Raw genomic sequence first — 18619 nt, forward strand, 5'->3', positions numbered from 1 at the left:
CTCTCTGAGGACAAAAATCACAAAGAATAGAACAATGCATTATGCTCCCCTTTTCCATCATTGATTCCAGCTGCATGAAAAATAAAATAAAAAAATGTTACAAATGTGTCAAGTGATCTGAAAACACCTTTTCCATTAGTTATGGTCAAAAATCCTTTGGCGTTAAAACAAATTTACAGATGTTAAGTCCTGTTATAAAGAGAAAAGTCCTTCAATCCGGATAGGTGTTCTGGCAACTTTACAAGAAACAGAGTTTTAACTCTCAAGTTACAATGCACTGTTCTGAGGACAACAGTCATGACAAATAGAATGAAAAATGCTTTATGCTTTTTTTCCCCTAAATGGGTACATCTTGGATGAGTTATTTGACATCTTTTCTTTTATTGCTGGTCTGAAATCTTTTATAGGTCAGGTGAATTATTAAAGATTATCTGCAATTATAAACAGATGACACAACTCTTTCTGAAAGGTAACATTTTGATGCTATCAGTCTAGTTTGTTAGAAACAGGACTGCATCTCTCATATTGTAATACCATGCTCCCAAAACAGACATCAATAAAAATGCCCTGTGTGAGGCTTGAACTCACGACCTTCAGATTATGAGACTGACACGCTACCAACTGCGCTAACAAGGCAACTGTAGCCTTAGATTTGGATTAGAAAAGGTGAGGCATTTTGGTTTAACAAATTTCCGATATCAGTAAAAATGTTTTCCTTGTATGAAACTTTGAAGGAGATTTATTTCAGCTTCCCATATGGTCTAGTGGTAAGGATTCCTGGTTTTCACCCAGGTGGCCCGGGTTCGACTCCCGGTATGGGAATGGAACCTTATTGTTGTTTCTAAACAGATTCAAAAGCAGAGGAACAAAAACTAATAGTTGTAGCCAGATGTTTCCTTGTGTCTGATGTGATTCCAATTGCAGACGTGATCCACTGCTACTAATTGTGACAAGGTTTTGGGCAACTGCTGTGCCATTATCATTGTCCTTATCACAGGTAAAATTTCCAGGTATTATGAAACTGTGAGAAATGGGCTCTCTGAGGACAAAAATCACAAAGAATAGAACAATGCATTATGCTCCCCTTTTCCATCATTGATTCCAGCTGCATGAAAAATAAAATAAAAAAATGTTACAAATGTGTCAAGTGATCTGAAAACTCTTTTTCCATTAGTTATGGTCTAAAATCCTTTGGCGTTAAAACAAATTTACAGATGTTAAGTCCTGTTATAAAGAGAAAATTCCTTCAATCCGGACAGGTGTTCTGGCAACTTTACAAGAAACAGAGTTTTAACTCTCAAGTTACAATGCACTGTTCTGAGGACAACAGGCATGACAAATAGAATGAAAAATGCTTTATGCTTTTTTTCCCCTAAATGGGTACATCTTGGATGAGTTATTTGACATCTTTTCTTTTATTGCTGGTCTGAAAACTTTTATAGGTCAGGTGAATTATTAAAGCTTATCTGCAATTATAAACAGATGACACAACTCTTTCTGAAAGGTAACATTTTGATGCAATCAGTCTAGTTTGTTAGAAACAGGACTGCATCTCTCATATTGCAATGCCATGCTCCCAAAATAGACATCAATAAAAATGCCCTGTGTGAGGCTTGAACTCACGACCTTCAGATTATGAGACTGACGCGCTACCAACTGCGCTAACAAGGCAACTGTAGGCTTATTTTTGGATTAGAAAAGGTGAGGCATTTTGGATTAACAAATTTCCTATATCAGTAAAAATGTTTTCCTTGTATGAAACTTTGAAGGAGATTTATTTCAGCTTCCCATATGGTCTAGCGGTAAGGATTCCTGGTTTTCACCCAGGCGGCCTGGGTTTGACTCCCGGTATGGGAATGGAATCTTATTGTTGTTTCTAAACAGATTCAAAAGCAGAGGAACAAAAACTAATAGTTGTAGCCAGATGTTTCCTTGTGTCTGATGTGGTTCCAATTGCAGACGTGATCCACTGCTACTAATTGTGGCAAGGTTTTGGGCAACTGCTGTGCCATTATCATTGGCCTTATCACAGGTAAAATTTCCAGGTATTATGTAAAATTGAGAAATGGGCTCTCTGAGGACAAAAATCACAAAGAATAGAACAATGCATTATGCTCCCATTTTCCATCATTGATTCCAGCTGCATGAAAAATAAAATAAAAAAATGTTACAAATGTGTCAAGTGATCTGAAAACCCCTTTTCCATTAGTTATGGTCTAAAATCCTTTGGCGTTAAAACAAATTTACAGATGTTAAGTCATGTTATAAAGAGAAAATTCCTTCAATCCGGACAGGTGTTCTGGCAACTTTACAAGAAACGGAGTTTTAACTCTCAAGTTACAATGCACTGTTCTGAGGACAACAGTCATGACAAATAGAATGAAAAATGCTTTATGCTTTTTTTCCCCTAAATGGGGTAGATCTTGGATGAGTTATTTGACATCTTTTCTTTTATTGCTGGTCTGAAAACTTTTATAGGTCAGGTGAATTATTAAAGCTTATCTGCAATTATAAACAGATGACACAACTCTTTCTGAAAGGTAACATTTTGATGCAATCAGTCTAGTTTGTTAGAAACAGGACTGCATCTCTCATATTGCAATGCCATGCTCCCAAAATAGACATCAATAAAAATGCCCTGTGTGAGGCTTGAACTCACGACCTTCAGATTATGAGACTGACGCGCTACCAACTGCACTAACAAGGCAACTGTAGGCTTATTTTTGGATTAGAAAAGGTGAGGCATTTTGGATTAACAAATTTCCTATATCAGTAAAAATGTTTTCCTTGTATGAAACTTTGAAGGAGATTTATTTCAGCTTCCCATATGGTCTAGCGGTAAGGATTCCTGGTTTTCACCCAGGCGGCCCGGGTTCGACTCCCGGTATGGGAATAGAATCTTATTGTTGTTTCTAAACAGATTCAAAAGCAGAGGAACAAAAACTAATAGTTGTAGCCAGATGTTTCCTTGTGTCTGATGTGATTCCAATTGCAGACGTGATCCACTGCTACTAATTGTGACAAGGTTTTGGGCAACTGCTGTGCCATTATCATTGTCCTTATCACAGGTAAAATTTCCAGGTATTATGAAACTGTGAGAAATGGGCTCTCTGAGGACAAAAATCACAAAGAATAGAACAATGCATTATGCTCCCCTTTTCCATCATTGATTCCAGCTGCATGAAAAATAAAATAAAAAAATGTTACAAATGTGTCAAGTGATCTGAAAACTCTTTTTCCATTAGTTATGGTCTAAAATCCTTTGGCGTTAAAACAAATTTACAGATGTTAAGTCCTGTTATAAAGAGAAAATTCCTTCAATCCGGACAGGTGTTCTGGCAACTTTACAAGAAACAGAGTTTTAACTCTCAAGTTACAATGCACTGTTCTGAGGACAACAGTCATGACAAATAGAATGAAAAATGCTTTATGCTTTTTTTCCCCTAAATGGGTACATCTTGGATGAGTTATTTGACATCTTTTCTTTTATTGCTGGTCTGAAAACTTTTATAGGTCAGGTGAATTATTAAAGCTTATCTGCAATTATAAACAGATGACACAACTCTTTCTGAAAGGTAACATTTTGATGCAATCAGTCTAGTTTGTTAGAAACAGGACTGCATCTCTCATATTGCAATGCCATGCTCCCAAAATAGACATCAATAAAAATGCCCTGTGTGAGGCTTGAACTCACGACCTTCAGATTATGAGACTGACGCGCTACCAACTGCGCTAACAAGGCAACTGTAGGCTTATTTTTGGATTAGAAAAGGTGAGGCATTTTGGATTAACAAATTTCCTATATCAGTAAAAATGTTTTCCTTGTATGAAACTTTGAAGGAGATTTATTTCAGCTTCCCATATGGTCTAGCGGTAAGGATTCCTGGTTTTCACCCAGGCGGCCTGGGTTTGACTCCCGGTATGGGAATGGAATCTTATTGTTGTTTCTAAACAGATTCAAAAGCAGAGGAACAAAAACTAATAGTTGTAGCCAGATGTTTCCTTGTGTCTGATGTGGTTCCAATTGCAGACGTGATCCACTGCTACTAATTGTGGCAAGGTTTTGGGCAACTGCTGTGCCATTATCATTGGCCTTATCACAGGTAAAATTTCCAGGTATTATGTAAAATTGAGAAATGGGCTCTCTGAGGACAAAAATCACAAAGAATAGAACAATGCATTATGCTCTCATTTTCCATCATTGATTCCAGCTGCATGAAAAATAAAATAAAAAAATGTTACAAATGTGTCAAGTGATCTGAAAACCCCTTTTCCATTAGTTATGGTCTAAAATCCTTTGGCGTTAAAACAAATTTACAGATGTTAAGTCATGTTATAAAGAGAAAATTCCTTCAATCCGGACAGGTGTTCTGGCAACTTTACAAGAAACGGAGTTTTAACTCTCAAGTTACAATGCACTGTTCTGAGGACAACAGTCATGACAAATAGAATGAAAAATGCTTTATGCTTTTTTTCCCCTAAATGGGGTAGATCTTGGATGAGTTATTTGACATCTTTTCTTTTATTGCTGGTCTGAAAACTTTTATAGGTCAGGTGAATTATTAAAGCTTATCTGCAATTATAAACAGATGACACAACTCTTTCTGAAAGGTAACATTTTGATGCAATCAGTCTAGTTTGTTAGAAACAGGACTGCATCTCTCATATTGCAATGCCATGCTCCCAAAATAGACATCAATAAAAATGCCCTGTGTGAGGCTTGAACTCACGACCTTCAGATTATGAGACTGACGCGCTACCAACTGCACTAACAAGGCAACTGTAGGCTTATTTTTGGATTAGAAAAGGTGAGGCATTTTGGATTAACAAATTTCCTATATCAGTAAAAATGTTTTCCTTGTATGAAACTTTGAAGGAGATTTATTTCAGCTTCCCATATGGTCTAGCGGTAAGGATTCCTGGTTTTCACCCAGGCGGCCCGGGTTCGACTCCCGGTATGGGAATGGAATCTTATTGTTGTTTCTAAACAGATTCAAAAGCAGAGGAACAAAAACTAATAGTTGTAGCCAGATGTTTCCTTGTGTCTGATGTGGTTCCAATTGCAGACGTGATCCACTGCTACTAATTGTGGCAAGGTTTTGGGCAACTGCTGTGCCATTATCATTGGCCTTATCACAGGTAAAATTTCCAGGTATTATGAAACTGTGAGAAATGGGCTCTCTGAGGACAAAAATCACAAAGAATAGAACAATGCATTATGCTCCCCTTTTCCATCATTGATTCCAGCTGCATGAAAAATAAAATAAAAAAATGTTACAAATGTGTCAAGTGATCTGAAAACACCTTTTCCATTAGTTATGGTCAAAAATCCTTTGGCGTTAAAACAAATTTACAGATGTTAAGTCCTGTTATAAAGAGAAAAGTCCTTCAATCCGGATAGGTGTTCTGGCAACTTTACAAGAAACAGAGTTTTAACTCTCAAGTTACAATGCACTGTTCTGAGGACAACAGTCATGACAAATAGAATGAAAAATGCTTTATGCTTTTTTTCCCCTAAATGGGTACATCTTGGATGAGTTATTTGACATCTTTTCTTTTATTGCTGGTCTGAAATCTTTTATAGGTCAGGTGAATTATTAAAGATTATCTGCAATTATAAACAGATGACACAACTCTTTCTGAAAGGTAACATTTTGATGCTATCAGTCTAGTTTGTTAGAAACAGGACTGCATCTCTCATATTGTAATACCATGCTCCCAAAACAGACATCAATAAAAATGCCCTGTGTGAGGCTTGAACTCACGACCTTCAGATTATGAGACTGACACGCTACCAACTGCGCTAACAAGGCAACTGTAGCCTTAGATTTGGATTAGAAAAGGTGAGGCATTTTGGTTTAACAAATTTCCGATATCAGTAAAAATGTTTTCCTTGTATGAAACTTTGAAGGAGATTTATTTCAGCTTCCCATATGGTCTAGTGGTAAGGATTCCTGGTTTTCACCCAGGTGGCCCGGGTTCGACTCCCGGTATGGGAATGGAACCTTATTGTTGTTTCTAAACAGATTCAAAAGCAGAGGAACAAAAACTAATAGTTGTAGCCAGATGTTTCCTTGTGTCTGATGTGATTCCAATTGCAGACGTGATCCACTGCTACTAATTGTGACAAGGTTTTGGGCAACTGCTGTGCCATTATCATTGTCCTTATCACAGGTAAAATTTCCAGGTATTATAAAAAAGGTGAGAAATGGGCTCTCTGAGGACAAAAATCACAAAGAATAGAACAATGCATTATGCTCCCCTTTTCCATCATTGATTCCAGCTGCATGAAAAATAAAATAAAAAAATGTTACAAATGTGTCAAGTGATCTGAAAACTCTTTTTCCATTAGTTATGGTCTAAAATCCTTTGGCGTTAAAACAAATTTACAGATGTTAAGTCCTGTTATAAAGAGAAAATTCCTTCAATCCGGACAGGTGTTCTGGCAACTTTACAAGAAACAGAGTTTTAACTCTCAAGTTACAATGCACTGTTCTGAGGACAACAGGCATGACAAATAGAATGAAAAATGCTTTATGCTTTTTTTCCCCTAAATGGGTACATCTTGGATGAGTTATTTGACATCTTTTCTTTTATTGCTGGTCTGAAAACTTTTATAGGTCAGGTGAATTATTAAAGCTTATCTGCAATTATAAACAGATGACACAACTCTTTCTGAAAGGTAACATTTTGATGCAATCAGTCTAGTTTGTTAGAAACAGGACTGCATCTCTCATATTGCAATGCCATGCTCCCAAAATAGACATCAATAAAAATGCCCTGTGTGAGGCTTGAACTCACGACCTTCAGATTATGAGACTGACGCGCTACCAACTGCGCTAACAAGGCAACTGTAGGCTTATTTTTGGATTAGAAAAGGTGAGGCATTTTGGATTAACAAATTTCCTATATCAGTAAAAATGTTTTCCTTGTATGAAACTTTGAAGGAGATTTATTTCAGCTTCCCATATGGTCTAGCGGTAAGGATTCCTGGTTTTCACCCAGGCGGCCTGGGTTCGACTCCCGGTATGGGAATGGAATCTTATTGTTGTTTCTAAACAGATTCAAAAGCAGAGGAACAAAAACTAATAGTTGTAGCCAGATGTTTCCTTGTGTCTGATGTGGTTCCAATTGCAGACGTGATCCACTGCTACTAATTGTGGCAAGGTTTTGGGCAACTGCTGTGCCATTATCATTGGCCTTATCACAGGTAAAATTTCCAGGTATTATGAAACTGTGAGAAATGGGCTCTCTGAGGACAAAAATCACAAAGAATAGAACAATGCATTATGCTCCCCTTTTCCATCATTGATTCCAGCTGCATGAAAAATAAAATAAAAAAATGTTACAAATGTGTCAAGTGATCTGAAAACACCTTTTCCATTAGTTATGGTCAAAAATCCTTTGGCGTTAAAACAAATTTACAGATGTTAAGTCCTGTTATAAAGAGAAAAGTCCTTCAATCCGGATAGGTGTTCTGGCAACTTAACAAGAAACAGAGTTTTAACTCTCAAGTTACAATGCACTGTTCTGAGGACAACAGTCATGACAAATAGAATGAAAAATGCTTTATGCTTTTTTTCCCCTAAATGGGTACATCTTGGATGAGTTATTTGACATCTTTTCTTTTATTGCTGGTCTGAAATCTTTTATAGGTCAGGTGAATTATTAAAGCTTATCTGCAATTATAAACAGATGACACAACTCTTTCTGAAAGGTAACATTCTGATGCTATCAGTCTAGTTTGTTAGAAACAGGACTGCATCTCTCATATTGTAATACCATGCTCCCAAAACAGACATCAATAAAAATGCCCTGTGTGAGGCTTGAACTCACGACCTTCAGATTATGAGACTGACGCGCTACCAACTGCGCTAACAAGGCAACTGTAGCCTTAGATTTGGATTAGAAAAGGTGAGGCATTTTGGTTTAACAAATTTCCGATATCAGTAAAAATGTTTTCCTTGTATGAAACTTTGAAGGAGATTTATTTCAGCTTCCCATATGGTCTAGCGGTAAGGATTCCTGGTTTTCACCCAGGTGGTCCGGGTTCGACTCCCGGTATGGGAATGGAACCTTATTGTTGTTTCTAAACAGATTCAAAAGCAGAGGAACAAAAACTAATAGTTGTAGCCAGATGTTTCCTTGTGTCTGATGTGATTCCAATTGCAGACGTGATCCACTGCTACTAATTGTGACAAGGTTTTGGGCAACTGCTGTGCCATTATCATTGGCCTTATCACAGGTAAAATTTCCAGGTATTATGTAAAATTGAGAAATGGGCTCTCTGAGGACAAAAATCACAAAGAATAGAACAATGCATTATGCTCCCATTTTCCATCATTGATTCCAGCTGCATGAAAAATAAAATAAAAAAATGTTACAAATGTGTCAAGTGATCTGAAAACCCCTTTTCCATTAGTTATGGTCTAAAATCCTTTGGCGTTAAAACAAATTTACAGATGTTAAGTCATGTTATAAAGAGAAAATTCCTTCAATCCGGACAGGTGTTCTGGCAACTTTACAAGAAACTGAGTTTTAACTCTCAAGTTACAATGCACTGTTCTGAGGACAACAGTCATGACAAATAGAATGAAAAATGCTTTATGCTTTTTTTCCCCTAAATGGGGTAGATCTTGGATGAGTTATTTGACATCTTTTCTTTTATTGCTGGTCTGAAAACTTTTATAGGTCAGGTGAATTATTAAAGCTTATCTGCAATTATAAACAGATGACACAACTCTTTCTGAAAGGTAACATTTTGATGCAATCAGTCTAGTTTGTTAGAAACAGGACTGCATCTCTCATATTGCAATGCCATGCTCCCAAAATAGACATCAATAAAAATGCCCTGTGTGAGGCTTGAACTCACGATCTTCAGATTATGAGACTGACGCGCTACCAACTGCGCTAACAAGGCAACTGTAGGCTTATTTTTGGATTAGAAAAGGTGAGGCATTTTGGTTTAACAAATTTCCGATATCAGTAAAAATGTTTTCCTTGTATGAAACTTTGAAGGAGATTTATTTCAGATTCCCATATGGTCTAGCGGTAAGGATTCTTGGTTTTCACCCAGGTGGCCCGGGTTCGACTCCCGGTATGGGAATAGAATCTTATTGTTGTTTCTAAACAGATTCAAAAGCAGAGGAACAAAAACTAATAGTTGTAGCCAGATGTTTCCTTGTGTCTGTTGTGGTTCCAATTGCAGACGTGATCCACTGCTACTAATTGTGACAAGGTTTTGGGCAACTGCTGTGCCATTATCATTGGCCTTATCACAGGTAAAATTTCCAGGTATTATGAAACTGTGAGAAATGGGCTCTCTGAGGACAAAAATTACAAAGAATAGAACAATGCATTATGCTCCCCTTTTCCATCACTGATTCCAGCTGCATGAAAAATAAAATAAAAAAATGTTACAAATGTGTCAAGTGATCTGAAAACACCTTTTCCATTAGTTATGGTCTAAAATCCTTTGGCGTTAAAACAAATTTACAGATGTTAAGTCCTGTTATAAAGAGAAAATTCCTTCAATCCGGATAGGTGTTCTGGCAACTTTACAAGAAACAGAGTTTTAACTCTCAAGTTACAATGCACTGTTCTGAGGACAACAGTCATGACAAATAGAATGAAAAATGCTTTATGCTTTTTTTCCCCTAAATGGGTACATCTTGGATGAGTTATTTGACATCTTTTCTTTTATTGCTGGTCTGAAATCTTTTATAGGTCAGGTGAATTATTAAAGCTTATCTGCAATTATAAACAGATGACACAACTCTTTCTGAAAGGTAACATTTTGATGCTATCAGTCTAGTTTGTTAGAAACAGGACTGCATCTCTCATATTGTAATGCCATGCTCCCAAAACAGACATCAATAAAAATGCCCTGTGTGAGGCTAGAACTCACGAACTTCAGATTATGAGACTTACGCGCTACCAACTGCGCTAACTAGGCAACTGTAGCCTTAGATTTGGATTAGAAAAGGTGAGGCATTTTGGTTTAACAAATTTCCGATATCAGTAAAAATGTTTTCCTTGTATGAAACTTTGAAGGAGATTTATTTCAGCTTCCCATATGGTCTAGCGGTAAGGATTCCTGGTTTTCACCCAGGTGGCCCGGGTTCGACTCCCGGTATGGGAATGGAATCTTATTGTTGTTTCTAAACAGATTCAAAAGCAGAGGAACAAAAACTAATAGTTGTAGCCAGATGTTTCCTTGTGTCTGATGTGATTCCAATTGCAGACGTGATCCACTGCTACTTATTGTGACAAGGTTTTGGGCAACTGCTGTGCCATTATCATTGGCCTTATCACAGGTAAAATTTCCAGGTATTATGAAACTGTGAGAAATGGGCTCTCTGAGGACAAAAATCACAAAGAATAGAACAATGCATTATGCTCCCCTTTTCCATCATTGATTCCAGCTGCATGAAAAATAAAATAAAAAAATGTTACAAATGTGTCAAGTGATCTGAAAACTCTTTTTCCATTAGTTATGGTCTAAAATCCTTTGGCGTTAAAACAAATTTACAGATGTTAAGTCCTGTTATAAAGAGAAAATTCCTTCAATCCGGACAGGTGTTCTGGCAACTTTACAAGAAACAGAGTTTTAACTCTCAAGTTACAATGCACTGTTCTGAGGACAACAGTCATGACAAATAGAATGAAAAATGCTTTATGCTTTTTTTCCCCTAAATGGGTACATCTTGGATGAGTTATTTGACATCTTTTCTTTTATTGCTGGTCTGAAATCTTTTATAGGTCAGGTGAATTATTAAAGCTTATCTGCAATTATAAACAGATGACACAACTCTTTCTGAAAGGTAACATTTTGATGCAATCAGTCTAGTTTGTTAGAAACAGGACTGCATCTCTCATATTGCAATGCCATGCTCCCAAAATAGACATCAATAAAAATGCCCTGTGTGAGGCTTGAACTCACGACCTTCAGATTATGAGACTGACGCGCTACCAACTGCGCTAACAAGGCAACTGTAGGCTTATTTTTGGATTAGAAAAGGTGAGGCATTTTGGATTAACAAATTTCCTATATCAGTAAAAATGTTTTCCTTGTATGAAACTTTGAAGGAGGTTTATTTCAGCTTCCCATATGGTCTAGCGGTAAGGATTCCTGGTTTTCACCCAGGCGGCCCGGGTTCGACTACCGGTATGGGAATGGAATCTTATTGTTGTTTCTAAACAGATTCAAAAGCAGAGGAACAAAAACTAATAGTTATAGCCAGATGTTTCCTTGTGTCTGATGTGGTTCCAATTGCAGACGTGATCCACTGCTACTAATTGTGGCAAGGTTTTGGGCAACTGCTGTGCCATTATCATTGGCCTTATCACAGGTAAAATTTCCAGGTATTATGAAACTGTGAGAAATGGGCTCTCTGAGGACAAAAATCACAAAGAATAGAACAATGCATTATGCTCCCCTTTTCCATCATTGATTCCAGCTGCATGAAAAATAAAATAAAAAAATGTTACAAATGTGTCAAGTGATCTGAAAACACCTTTTCCATTAGTTATGGTCAAAAATCCTTTGGCGTTAAAACAAATTTACAGATGTTAAGTCCTGTTATAAAGAGAAAAGTCCTTCAATCCGGATAGGTGTTCTGGCAACTTTACAAGAAACAGAGTTTTAACTCTCAAGTTACAATGCACTGTTCTGAGGACAACAGGCATGACAAATAGAATGAAAAATGCTTTATGCTTTTTTTCCCCTAAATGGGTACATCTTGGATGAGTTATTTGACATCTTTTCTTTTATTGCTGGTCTGAAAACTTTTATAGGTCAGGTGAATTATTAAAGCTTATCTGCAATTATAAACAGATGACACAACTCTTTCTGAAAGGTAACATTTTGATGCAATCAGTCTAGTTTGTTAGAAACAGGACTGCATCTCTCATATTGCAATGCCATGCTCCCAAAATAGACATCAATAAAAATGCCCTGTGTGAGGCTTGAACTCACGACCTTCAGATTATGAGACTGACGCGCTACCAACTGCGCTAACAAGGCAACTGTAGGCTTATTTTTGGATTAGAAAAGGTGAGGCATTTTGGATTAACAAATTTCCTATATCAGTAAAAATGTTTTCCTTGTATGAAACTTTGAAGGAGATTTATTTCAGCTTCCCATATGGTCTAGCGGTAAGGATTCCTGGTTTTCACCCAGGCTGTCCGGGTTCGACTCCCGGTATGGGAATGGAATCTTATTGTTGTTTCTAAACAGATTCAAAAGCAGAGGAACAAAAACTAATAGTTGTAGCCAGATGTTTCCTTGTGTCTGATGTGGTTCCAATTGCAGACGTGATCCACTGCTACTAATTGTGGCAAGGTTTTGGGCAACTGCTGTGCCATTATCATTGGCCTTATCACAGGTAAAATTTCCAGGTATTATGAAACTGTGAGAAATGGGCTCTCTGAGGACAAAAATCACAAAGAATAGAACAATGCATTATGCTCCCCTTTTCCATCATTGATTCCAGCTGCATGAAAAATAAAATAAAAAAATGTTACAAATGTGTCAAGTGATCTGAAAACACCTTTTCCATTAGTTATGGTCAAAAATCCTTTGGCGTTAAAACAAATTTACAGATGTTAAGTCCTGTTATAAAGAGAAAAGTCCTTCAATCCGGATAGGTGTTCTGGCAACTTTACAAGAAACAGAGTTTTAACTCTCAAGTTACAATGCACTGTTCTGAGGACAACAGTCATGACAAATAGAATGAAAAATGCTTTATGCTTTTTTTCCCCTAAATGGGTACATCTTGGATGAGTTATTTGACATCTTTTCTTTTATTGCTGGTCTGAAATCTTTTATAGGTCAGGTGAATTATTAAAGCTTATCTGCAATTATAAACAGATGACACAACTCTTTCTGAAAGGTAACATTTTGATGCTATCAGTCTAGTTTGTTAGAAACAGGACTGCATCTCTCATATTGTAATACCATGCTCCCAAAACAGACATCAATAAAAATGCCCTGTGTGAGGCTTGAACTCACGACCTTCAGATTATGAGAATGACACGCTACCAACTGCGCTAACAAGGCAACTGTAGCCTTAGATTTGGATTAGAAAAGGTGAGGCATTTTGGTTTAACAAATTTCCGATATCAGTAAAAATGTTTTCCTTGTATGAAACTTTGAAGGAGATTTATTTCAGCTTCCCATATGGTCTAGCGGTAAGGATTCCTGGTTTTCACCCAGGTGGCCCGGGTTCGACTCCCGGTATGGGAATGGAACCTTATTGTTGTTTCTAAACAGATTCAAAAGCAGAGGAACAAAAACTAATAGTTGTAGCCAGATGTTTCCTTGTGTCTGATGTGATTCCAATTGCAGACGTGATCCACTGCTACTAATTGTGACAAGGTTTTGGGCAACTGCTGTGCCATTATCATTGGCCTTATCACAGGTAAAATTTCCAGGTATTATGAAACTGTGAGAAATGGGCTCTCTGAGGACAAAATTCACAAAGAATAGAACAATGCATTATGCTCCCCTTTTCCATCATTGATTCCAGCTGCATGAAAAATAAAATAAAAAAATGTTACAAATGTGTCAAGTGATCTGAAAACACCTTTTTCATTAGTTATGGTCTAAAATCCTTTGGCGTTAAAACAAATTTACAGATGTTAAGTCCTGTTATAAAGAGAAAATTCCTTCAATCCGGACAGGTGTTCTGGCAACTTTACAAGAAACAGAGTTTTAACTCTCAAGTTACAATGCACTGTTCTGAGGACAACAGGCATGACAAATAGAATGAAAAATGCTTTATGCTTTTTTTCCCCTAAATGGGGTAGATCTTGGATGAGTTATTTGACATCTTTTCTTTTATTGCTGGTCTGAAAACTTTTATAGGTCAGGTGAATTATTAAAGCTTATATGCAATTATAAACAGATGACACAACTCTTTCTGAAAGGTAACATTTTGATGCTATCAGTCTAGTTTGTTAGAAACAGGACTGCATCTCTCATATTGTAATGCCATGCTCCCAAAATAGACATCAATAAAAATGCCCTGTGTGAGGCTTGATCTCACGACCTTCAGATTATGAGACTGACGCGCTACCAACTGCGCTAACAAGGCAACTGTAGCCTTAGATTTGGATTAGAAAAGGTGAGGCATTTTGGTTTAACAAATTTCCGATATCAGTAAAAATGTTTTCCTTGTATGAAACTTTGAAGGAGATTTATTTCAGCTTCCCATATGGTCTAGCGGTAAGGATTCCTGGTTTTCACCCAGGTGGCCTGGGTTCGACTCCCGGTATGGGAATGGAATCTTATTGTTGTTTCTAAACAGATTCAAAAGCAGAGGAACAAAAACTAATAGTTGTAGCCAGATGTTTCCTTGTGTCTGATGTGATTCCAATTGCAGACGTGATCCACTGCTACTAATTGTGACAAGGTTTTGGGCAACTGCTGTGCCATTATCATTGGCCTTATCACAGGTAAAATTTCCAGGTATTATGAAACTGTGAGAAATGGGCTGAGGACAAAAATCACAAAGAATAGAACAATGCATTATGCTCCCCTTTTCCATCATTGATTCCAGCTGCATGAAAAATAAAATAAAAAAATGTTACAAATGTGTCAAGTGATCTGAAAACACCTTTTTCATTAGTTATGGTCTAAAATCCTTTGGCGTTAAAACAAATTTACAGATGTTAAGTCCTGTTATAAAGAGAAAATTCCTTCAATCCGGACAGGTGTTCTGGCAACTTTACAAGAAATAGAGTTTTAACTCTCAAGTTACAATGCACTGTTCTGAGGACAACAGGCATGACAAATAGAATGAAAAATGCTTTATGCTTTTTTTTACCTAAATGGGGTAGATCTTGGATGAGTTATTTGACATCTTTTCTTTTATTGCTGGTCTGAAAACTTTTATAGGTCAGGTGAATTATTAAAGCTTATTTGCAATTATAAACAGATGACACAACTCTTTCTGAAAGGTAACATTTTGATGCTATCAGTCTAGTTTGTTAGAAACAGGACTGCATCTCTCATATTGTAATGCCATGCTCCCAAAATAGACATCAATAAAAATGCCCTGTGTGAGGCTTGAACTCACGACCTTCAGATTAGGAGACTGACGCGCTACCAACTGCGCTAACAAGGAAACTGTAGGCTTATTTTTGGATTAGAAAAGGTGAGGCATTTTGGTTTAACAAATTTCCGATATCAGTAAAAATGTTTTCCTTGTATGAAACTTTGAAGGAGATTTATTTCGGCTTCCCATATGGTCTAGCGGTAAGGATTCCTGGTTTTCACCCAGGCGGCCCGGGTTCGACTCCCGGTATGAGAATGAAAACTTATTGTTGTTTCTAAACAGATTCAAAAGCAGAGGAACAAAAACTAATAGTTGTAGCCAGATGTTTCCTTGTGTCTGATGTGGTTCCAATTGCAGACGTGATCCACTGCTACTAATTGTGACAAGGTTTTGGGCAACTGTTGTGCCATTATCATTGGCCTTATCACAGGTAAAATTTCCAGGTATTATGAAACTGTGAGAAATGGGCTCTCTGAGGACAAAAATCACAAAGAATAGAACAATGCATTATGCTCCCCTTTTCCATCATTGATTCCAGCTGCATGAAAAATAAAATAAAAAAATGTTACAAATGTGTCAAGTGATCTGAAAACACCTTTTCCATTAGTTATGGTCTAAAATCCTTTGGCGTTAAAACAAATTTACAGATGTTAAGTCCTGTTATAAAGAGAAAATTCCTTCAATCTGGACAGGTGTTCTGGCAACTTTACAAGAAACAGAGTTTTAACTCTCAAGTTACAATGCACTGTTCTGAGGACAACAGTCATGACAAATAGAATGAAAAATGCTTTATGCTTTTTTTCCCCTAAATGGGGTAGATCTTGGATGAGTTATTTGACATCTTTTCTTTTATTGCTGGTCTGAAAACTTTTATAGGTCAGGTGAATTATTAAAGCTTATCTGCAATTATAAACAGATGACACAACTCTTTCTGAAAGGTAACATTTTGATGCAATCAGTCTAGTTGTTAGAAACAGGACTGCATCTCTCATATTGCAATGCCATGCTCCCAAAATAGACATCAATAAAAATGCCCTGTGTGAGGCTTGAACTCACGACCTTCAGATTATGAGACTGACGCGCTACCAACTGCGCTAACAAGGCAACTGTAGCCAAAGATTTGGAAAAGAAAAGGTGAGGCATTTTGGTTTAACAAATTTCCGATATCAGTAAAAATGTTTTCCTTGTATGAAACTTTGAAGTAGATTTATTTCAGCTTCCCATATGGTCTAGCGGTAAGGATTCCTGGTTTTCACCCAGGCGGCCCGGGTTCGACTCCCGGTATGGGAATGGAATCTTATTGTTGTTTCTAAACAGATTCAAAAGCAGAGGAACAAAAACTAATAGTTGTAGCCAGATGTTTCCTTGTGTCTGATGTGGTTCCAATTGCAGACGTGATCCATTGCTACTAATTGTGACAAGGTTTTGAGCAACTGCTGTGCCATTATAATTGGCCTTATCACAGGTAAAATTTCCAGGTATTATGAAACTGTGAAAAATGGGCTCTCTGAGGACAAAAATCACAAAGAATAGAACAATGCATTATGCTCCCCTTTTCCATCATTGAATTCAGCTGCATGAAAAATAAAATAAAAAAATGTTACAAATGTGTCAAGTGATCTGAAAACACCTTTTCCATTAGTTATAGTCTAAAATCCTTTGGCGTTAAAACAAATTTACAAATGTTAAGTCCTGTTATAAAGAGAAAATTCCTTCAATCCGGATAGGTGTTCTAGCAACTTTACAAGAAACAGAGTTTTAACTCTCAAGTTACAATGCACTGTTCTGAGGACAACAGTCATGACAAATAGAATGAAAAATGCTTTATGCTTTTTTCCCCTAAATGGGTACATCTTGGATGAGTTATTTGACATCTTTTCTTTTATTGCTGGTCTGAAATCTTTTATAGGTCAGGTGAATTATTAAAGCTTATCTGCAATTATAAACAGATGACACAACTCTTTCTGAAAGGTAACATTTTGATGCTATCAGTCTAGTTTGTTAGAAACAGGACTGCATCTCTCATATTGCAATGCCATGCTCCCAAAATAGACATCAATAAAAATGCCCTGTGTGAGGCTTGAACTCACGACCTTCAGATTATGAGACTGAGGCGCTACCAACCGCACTAACAAGGCAACTGTAGGCTTATTTTTGGATTAGAAAAGGTGAGGCATTTTGGATTAACAAATTTCCTATATCAGTAAAAATGTTTTCCTTGTATGAAACTTTGAGGGAGTTTTATTTCAGCTTCCCATATGGTCTGGCGGTAAGGATTCCTGGTTTTCACCCAGGCGGCCCGGGTTCGACTCCCGGTATGGGAATGGAATCTTATTGTTGTTTCTAAACAGATTCAAAGGCAGAGGAACACAAACTAATAGTTGTAGCCAGATGTTTCCTCGTGTCTGATGTGGTTCCAATTGCAGACGTGATCCACTGCTACTAATTGTGACAAGGTTTTGAGCAACTGCTGTGCAATTATCATTGGCCTTATCACAGGTAAAATTTCCAGGTATTATGAAACTGTGAGAAATGGGCTCTCTGAGGACAAAAATCACAAAGAATAGAACAATGCATTATGCTCCCCTTTTCCATCATTGATTCCAGCTGCATGAAAAATAAAATAAAAAAATGTTACAAATGTGTCAAGTGATCTGAAAACACCTTTTCCATTAGTTATGGTCTAAAATCCTTTGGCGTTAAAACAAATTTACAGATGTTAAATCCTGTTATAAAGAGAAAATTCCTTCAATCCGGATAGGTGTTCTGGCAACTTTACAAGAAACAGAGTTTTAACTCTCAAGTTACAATGCACTGTTCTGAGGACAACAGTCATGCCAAATAGAATGAAAAATGCTTTATGCTTTTTTCCCCATAAATGGGTACATCTTGGATGAGTTATTTGACATCTTTTCTTTTATTGCTGGTCTGAAATCTTTTATAGGTCAGGTGAATTATTAAAGCTTATCTGCAATTATAAACAGATGACACAACTCTTTCTGAAAGGTAACATTTTGATGCTATCAGTCTAGTTTGTTAGAAACAGGACTGCATCTCTCATATTGCAATGCCATGCTCCCAAAATAGACATCAATAAAAATGCCCTGTGTGAGGCTTGAACTCATGACCTTCAGATTATAAGACTGACACGCTACCAACTGCGCTAACAAGGCAACTGTAAGCTTATTTTTTGATTAGAAAAGGTGAGGCATTTTGGATTAACAAATTTCCTATATCAGTAAAAATGTTTTCCTTGTATGAAACTTTGAAGGAGATTTATTTCAGCTTCCCATATTGTCTAGCGGTAAGGATTCCTGGTTTTCACCCAGGCGTCCTGGGTTCGACTCCTGGTATGGGAATGGAATCTTATTGTTGTTTCTAAACAGATTCAAAAGCAGAGGAACAAAAACTAATAGTTGTAGCCAGATGTTTCCTTGTGTCTGATGTGGTTCCAATTGCAGACGTGATCCACTGCTACTAATTGTGACAAGGTTTTGGGCAACTGCTGTGCCATTATCATTGGCCTTATCACAGGTAAAATTTCCAGGTATTATGAAACT

At 37.1% G+C, this 18619-nt stretch overlaps 34 non-coding genes across 34 annotated transcripts; 17 read left to right on the forward strand and 17 right to left on the reverse strand.

The window, feature by feature from the left end:
* Window positions 1-563: 563 nt before the first annotated feature.
* On the reverse strand, window positions 564-636 carry TRNAM-CAU (transfer RNA methionine (anticodon CAU)). Its single transcript has one exon. It is a non-coding gene; the product is annotated as a tRNA-Met (tRNA).
* Window positions 637-750: 114 nt separating this feature from the next.
* Window positions 751-822, forward strand: TRNAE-UUC (transfer RNA glutamic acid (anticodon UUC)). Its single transcript has one exon. It is a non-coding gene; the product is annotated as a tRNA-Glu (tRNA).
* Window positions 823-1598: 776 nt separating this feature from the next.
* On the reverse strand, window positions 1599-1671 carry TRNAM-CAU (transfer RNA methionine (anticodon CAU)). Its single transcript has one exon. It is a non-coding gene; the product is annotated as a tRNA-Met (tRNA).
* Window positions 1672-1785: 114 nt separating this feature from the next.
* TRNAE-UUC (transfer RNA glutamic acid (anticodon UUC)) lies at window positions 1786-1857 on the forward strand. The gene has a single exon. It is a non-coding gene; the product is annotated as a tRNA-Glu (tRNA).
* Window positions 1858-2634: 777 nt separating this feature from the next.
* Window positions 2635-2707, reverse strand: TRNAM-CAU (transfer RNA methionine (anticodon CAU)). Its single transcript has one exon. It is a non-coding gene; the product is annotated as a tRNA-Met (tRNA).
* Window positions 2708-2821: 114 nt separating this feature from the next.
* TRNAE-UUC (transfer RNA glutamic acid (anticodon UUC)) lies at window positions 2822-2893 on the forward strand. The gene has a single exon. It is a non-coding gene; the product is annotated as a tRNA-Glu (tRNA).
* A 776-nt stretch (window positions 2894-3669) lies between these two features.
* On the reverse strand, window positions 3670-3742 carry TRNAM-CAU (transfer RNA methionine (anticodon CAU)). Its single transcript has one exon. It is a non-coding gene; the product is annotated as a tRNA-Met (tRNA).
* Window positions 3743-3856: 114 nt separating this feature from the next.
* On the forward strand, window positions 3857-3928 carry TRNAE-UUC (transfer RNA glutamic acid (anticodon UUC)). Its single transcript has one exon. It is a non-coding gene; the product is annotated as a tRNA-Glu (tRNA).
* Window positions 3929-4705: 777 nt separating this feature from the next.
* TRNAM-CAU (transfer RNA methionine (anticodon CAU)) lies at window positions 4706-4778 on the reverse strand. Its single transcript has one exon. It is a non-coding gene; the product is annotated as a tRNA-Met (tRNA).
* A 114-nt stretch (window positions 4779-4892) lies between these two features.
* TRNAE-UUC (transfer RNA glutamic acid (anticodon UUC)) lies at window positions 4893-4964 on the forward strand. The gene has a single exon. It is a non-coding gene; the product is annotated as a tRNA-Glu (tRNA).
* Window positions 4965-5740: 776 nt separating this feature from the next.
* Window positions 5741-5813, reverse strand: TRNAM-CAU (transfer RNA methionine (anticodon CAU)). Its single transcript has one exon. It is a non-coding gene; the product is annotated as a tRNA-Met (tRNA).
* Window positions 5814-5927: 114 nt separating this feature from the next.
* TRNAE-UUC (transfer RNA glutamic acid (anticodon UUC)) lies at window positions 5928-5999 on the forward strand. The gene has a single exon. It is a non-coding gene; the product is annotated as a tRNA-Glu (tRNA).
* Window positions 6000-6776: 777 nt separating this feature from the next.
* On the reverse strand, window positions 6777-6849 carry TRNAM-CAU (transfer RNA methionine (anticodon CAU)). Its single transcript has one exon. It is a non-coding gene; the product is annotated as a tRNA-Met (tRNA).
* A 114-nt stretch (window positions 6850-6963) lies between these two features.
* Window positions 6964-7035, forward strand: TRNAE-UUC (transfer RNA glutamic acid (anticodon UUC)). Its single transcript has one exon. It is a non-coding gene; the product is annotated as a tRNA-Glu (tRNA).
* Window positions 7036-7811: 776 nt separating this feature from the next.
* On the reverse strand, window positions 7812-7884 carry TRNAM-CAU (transfer RNA methionine (anticodon CAU)). The gene has a single exon. It is a non-coding gene; the product is annotated as a tRNA-Met (tRNA).
* A 114-nt stretch (window positions 7885-7998) lies between these two features.
* On the forward strand, window positions 7999-8070 carry TRNAE-UUC (transfer RNA glutamic acid (anticodon UUC)). Its single transcript has one exon. It is a non-coding gene; the product is annotated as a tRNA-Glu (tRNA).
* Window positions 8071-8847: 777 nt separating this feature from the next.
* On the reverse strand, window positions 8848-8920 carry TRNAM-CAU (transfer RNA methionine (anticodon CAU)). Its single transcript has one exon. It is a non-coding gene; the product is annotated as a tRNA-Met (tRNA).
* Window positions 8921-9034: 114 nt separating this feature from the next.
* Window positions 9035-9106, forward strand: TRNAE-UUC (transfer RNA glutamic acid (anticodon UUC)). The gene has a single exon. It is a non-coding gene; the product is annotated as a tRNA-Glu (tRNA).
* Window positions 9107-10069: 963 nt separating this feature from the next.
* On the forward strand, window positions 10070-10141 carry TRNAE-UUC (transfer RNA glutamic acid (anticodon UUC)). Its single transcript has one exon. It is a non-coding gene; the product is annotated as a tRNA-Glu (tRNA).
* Window positions 10142-10917: 776 nt separating this feature from the next.
* Window positions 10918-10990, reverse strand: TRNAM-CAU (transfer RNA methionine (anticodon CAU)). Its single transcript has one exon. It is a non-coding gene; the product is annotated as a tRNA-Met (tRNA).
* Window positions 10991-11104: 114 nt separating this feature from the next.
* On the forward strand, window positions 11105-11176 carry TRNAE-UUC (transfer RNA glutamic acid (anticodon UUC)). Its single transcript has one exon. It is a non-coding gene; the product is annotated as a tRNA-Glu (tRNA).
* Window positions 11177-11952: 776 nt separating this feature from the next.
* On the reverse strand, window positions 11953-12025 carry TRNAM-CAU (transfer RNA methionine (anticodon CAU)). The gene has a single exon. It is a non-coding gene; the product is annotated as a tRNA-Met (tRNA).
* Window positions 12026-12139: 114 nt separating this feature from the next.
* On the forward strand, window positions 12140-12211 carry TRNAE-UUC (transfer RNA glutamic acid (anticodon UUC)). The gene has a single exon. It is a non-coding gene; the product is annotated as a tRNA-Glu (tRNA).
* Window positions 12212-12987: 776 nt separating this feature from the next.
* Window positions 12988-13060, reverse strand: TRNAM-CAU (transfer RNA methionine (anticodon CAU)). Its single transcript has one exon. It is a non-coding gene; the product is annotated as a tRNA-Met (tRNA).
* A 114-nt stretch (window positions 13061-13174) lies between these two features.
* On the forward strand, window positions 13175-13246 carry TRNAE-UUC (transfer RNA glutamic acid (anticodon UUC)). The gene has a single exon. It is a non-coding gene; the product is annotated as a tRNA-Glu (tRNA).
* Window positions 13247-14023: 777 nt separating this feature from the next.
* TRNAM-CAU (transfer RNA methionine (anticodon CAU)) lies at window positions 14024-14096 on the reverse strand. Its single transcript has one exon. It is a non-coding gene; the product is annotated as a tRNA-Met (tRNA).
* A 114-nt stretch (window positions 14097-14210) lies between these two features.
* TRNAE-UUC (transfer RNA glutamic acid (anticodon UUC)) lies at window positions 14211-14282 on the forward strand. The gene has a single exon. It is a non-coding gene; the product is annotated as a tRNA-Glu (tRNA).
* Window positions 14283-15055: 773 nt separating this feature from the next.
* On the reverse strand, window positions 15056-15128 carry TRNAR-CCU (transfer RNA arginine (anticodon CCU)). The gene has a single exon. It is a non-coding gene; the product is annotated as a tRNA-Arg (tRNA).
* Window positions 15129-15242: 114 nt separating this feature from the next.
* On the forward strand, window positions 15243-15314 carry TRNAE-UUC (transfer RNA glutamic acid (anticodon UUC)). Its single transcript has one exon. It is a non-coding gene; the product is annotated as a tRNA-Glu (tRNA).
* Window positions 15315-16090: 776 nt separating this feature from the next.
* Window positions 16091-16163, reverse strand: TRNAM-CAU (transfer RNA methionine (anticodon CAU)). The gene has a single exon. It is a non-coding gene; the product is annotated as a tRNA-Met (tRNA).
* Window positions 16164-16277: 114 nt separating this feature from the next.
* On the forward strand, window positions 16278-16349 carry TRNAE-UUC (transfer RNA glutamic acid (anticodon UUC)). The gene has a single exon. It is a non-coding gene; the product is annotated as a tRNA-Glu (tRNA).
* Window positions 16350-17124: 775 nt separating this feature from the next.
* Window positions 17125-17197, reverse strand: TRNAM-CAU (transfer RNA methionine (anticodon CAU)). Its single transcript has one exon. It is a non-coding gene; the product is annotated as a tRNA-Met (tRNA).
* Window positions 17198-17311: 114 nt separating this feature from the next.
* Window positions 17312-17383, forward strand: TRNAE-UUC (transfer RNA glutamic acid (anticodon UUC)). The gene has a single exon. It is a non-coding gene; the product is annotated as a tRNA-Glu (tRNA).
* A 776-nt stretch (window positions 17384-18159) lies between these two features.
* Window positions 18160-18232, reverse strand: TRNAI-UAU (transfer RNA isoleucine (anticodon UAU)). The gene has a single exon. It is a non-coding gene; the product is annotated as a tRNA-Ile (tRNA).
* Window positions 18233-18619: the final 387 nt, after the last annotated feature.

Source organism: Pseudophryne corroboree, chromosome 6, assembly GCF_028390025.1.
Source record: "Pseudophryne corroboree isolate aPseCor3 chromosome 6, aPseCor3.hap2, whole genome shotgun sequence".
In the NCBI taxonomy this organism is placed as follows: Eukaryota; Metazoa; Chordata; class Amphibia; order Anura; family Myobatrachidae; genus Pseudophryne; species Pseudophryne corroboree.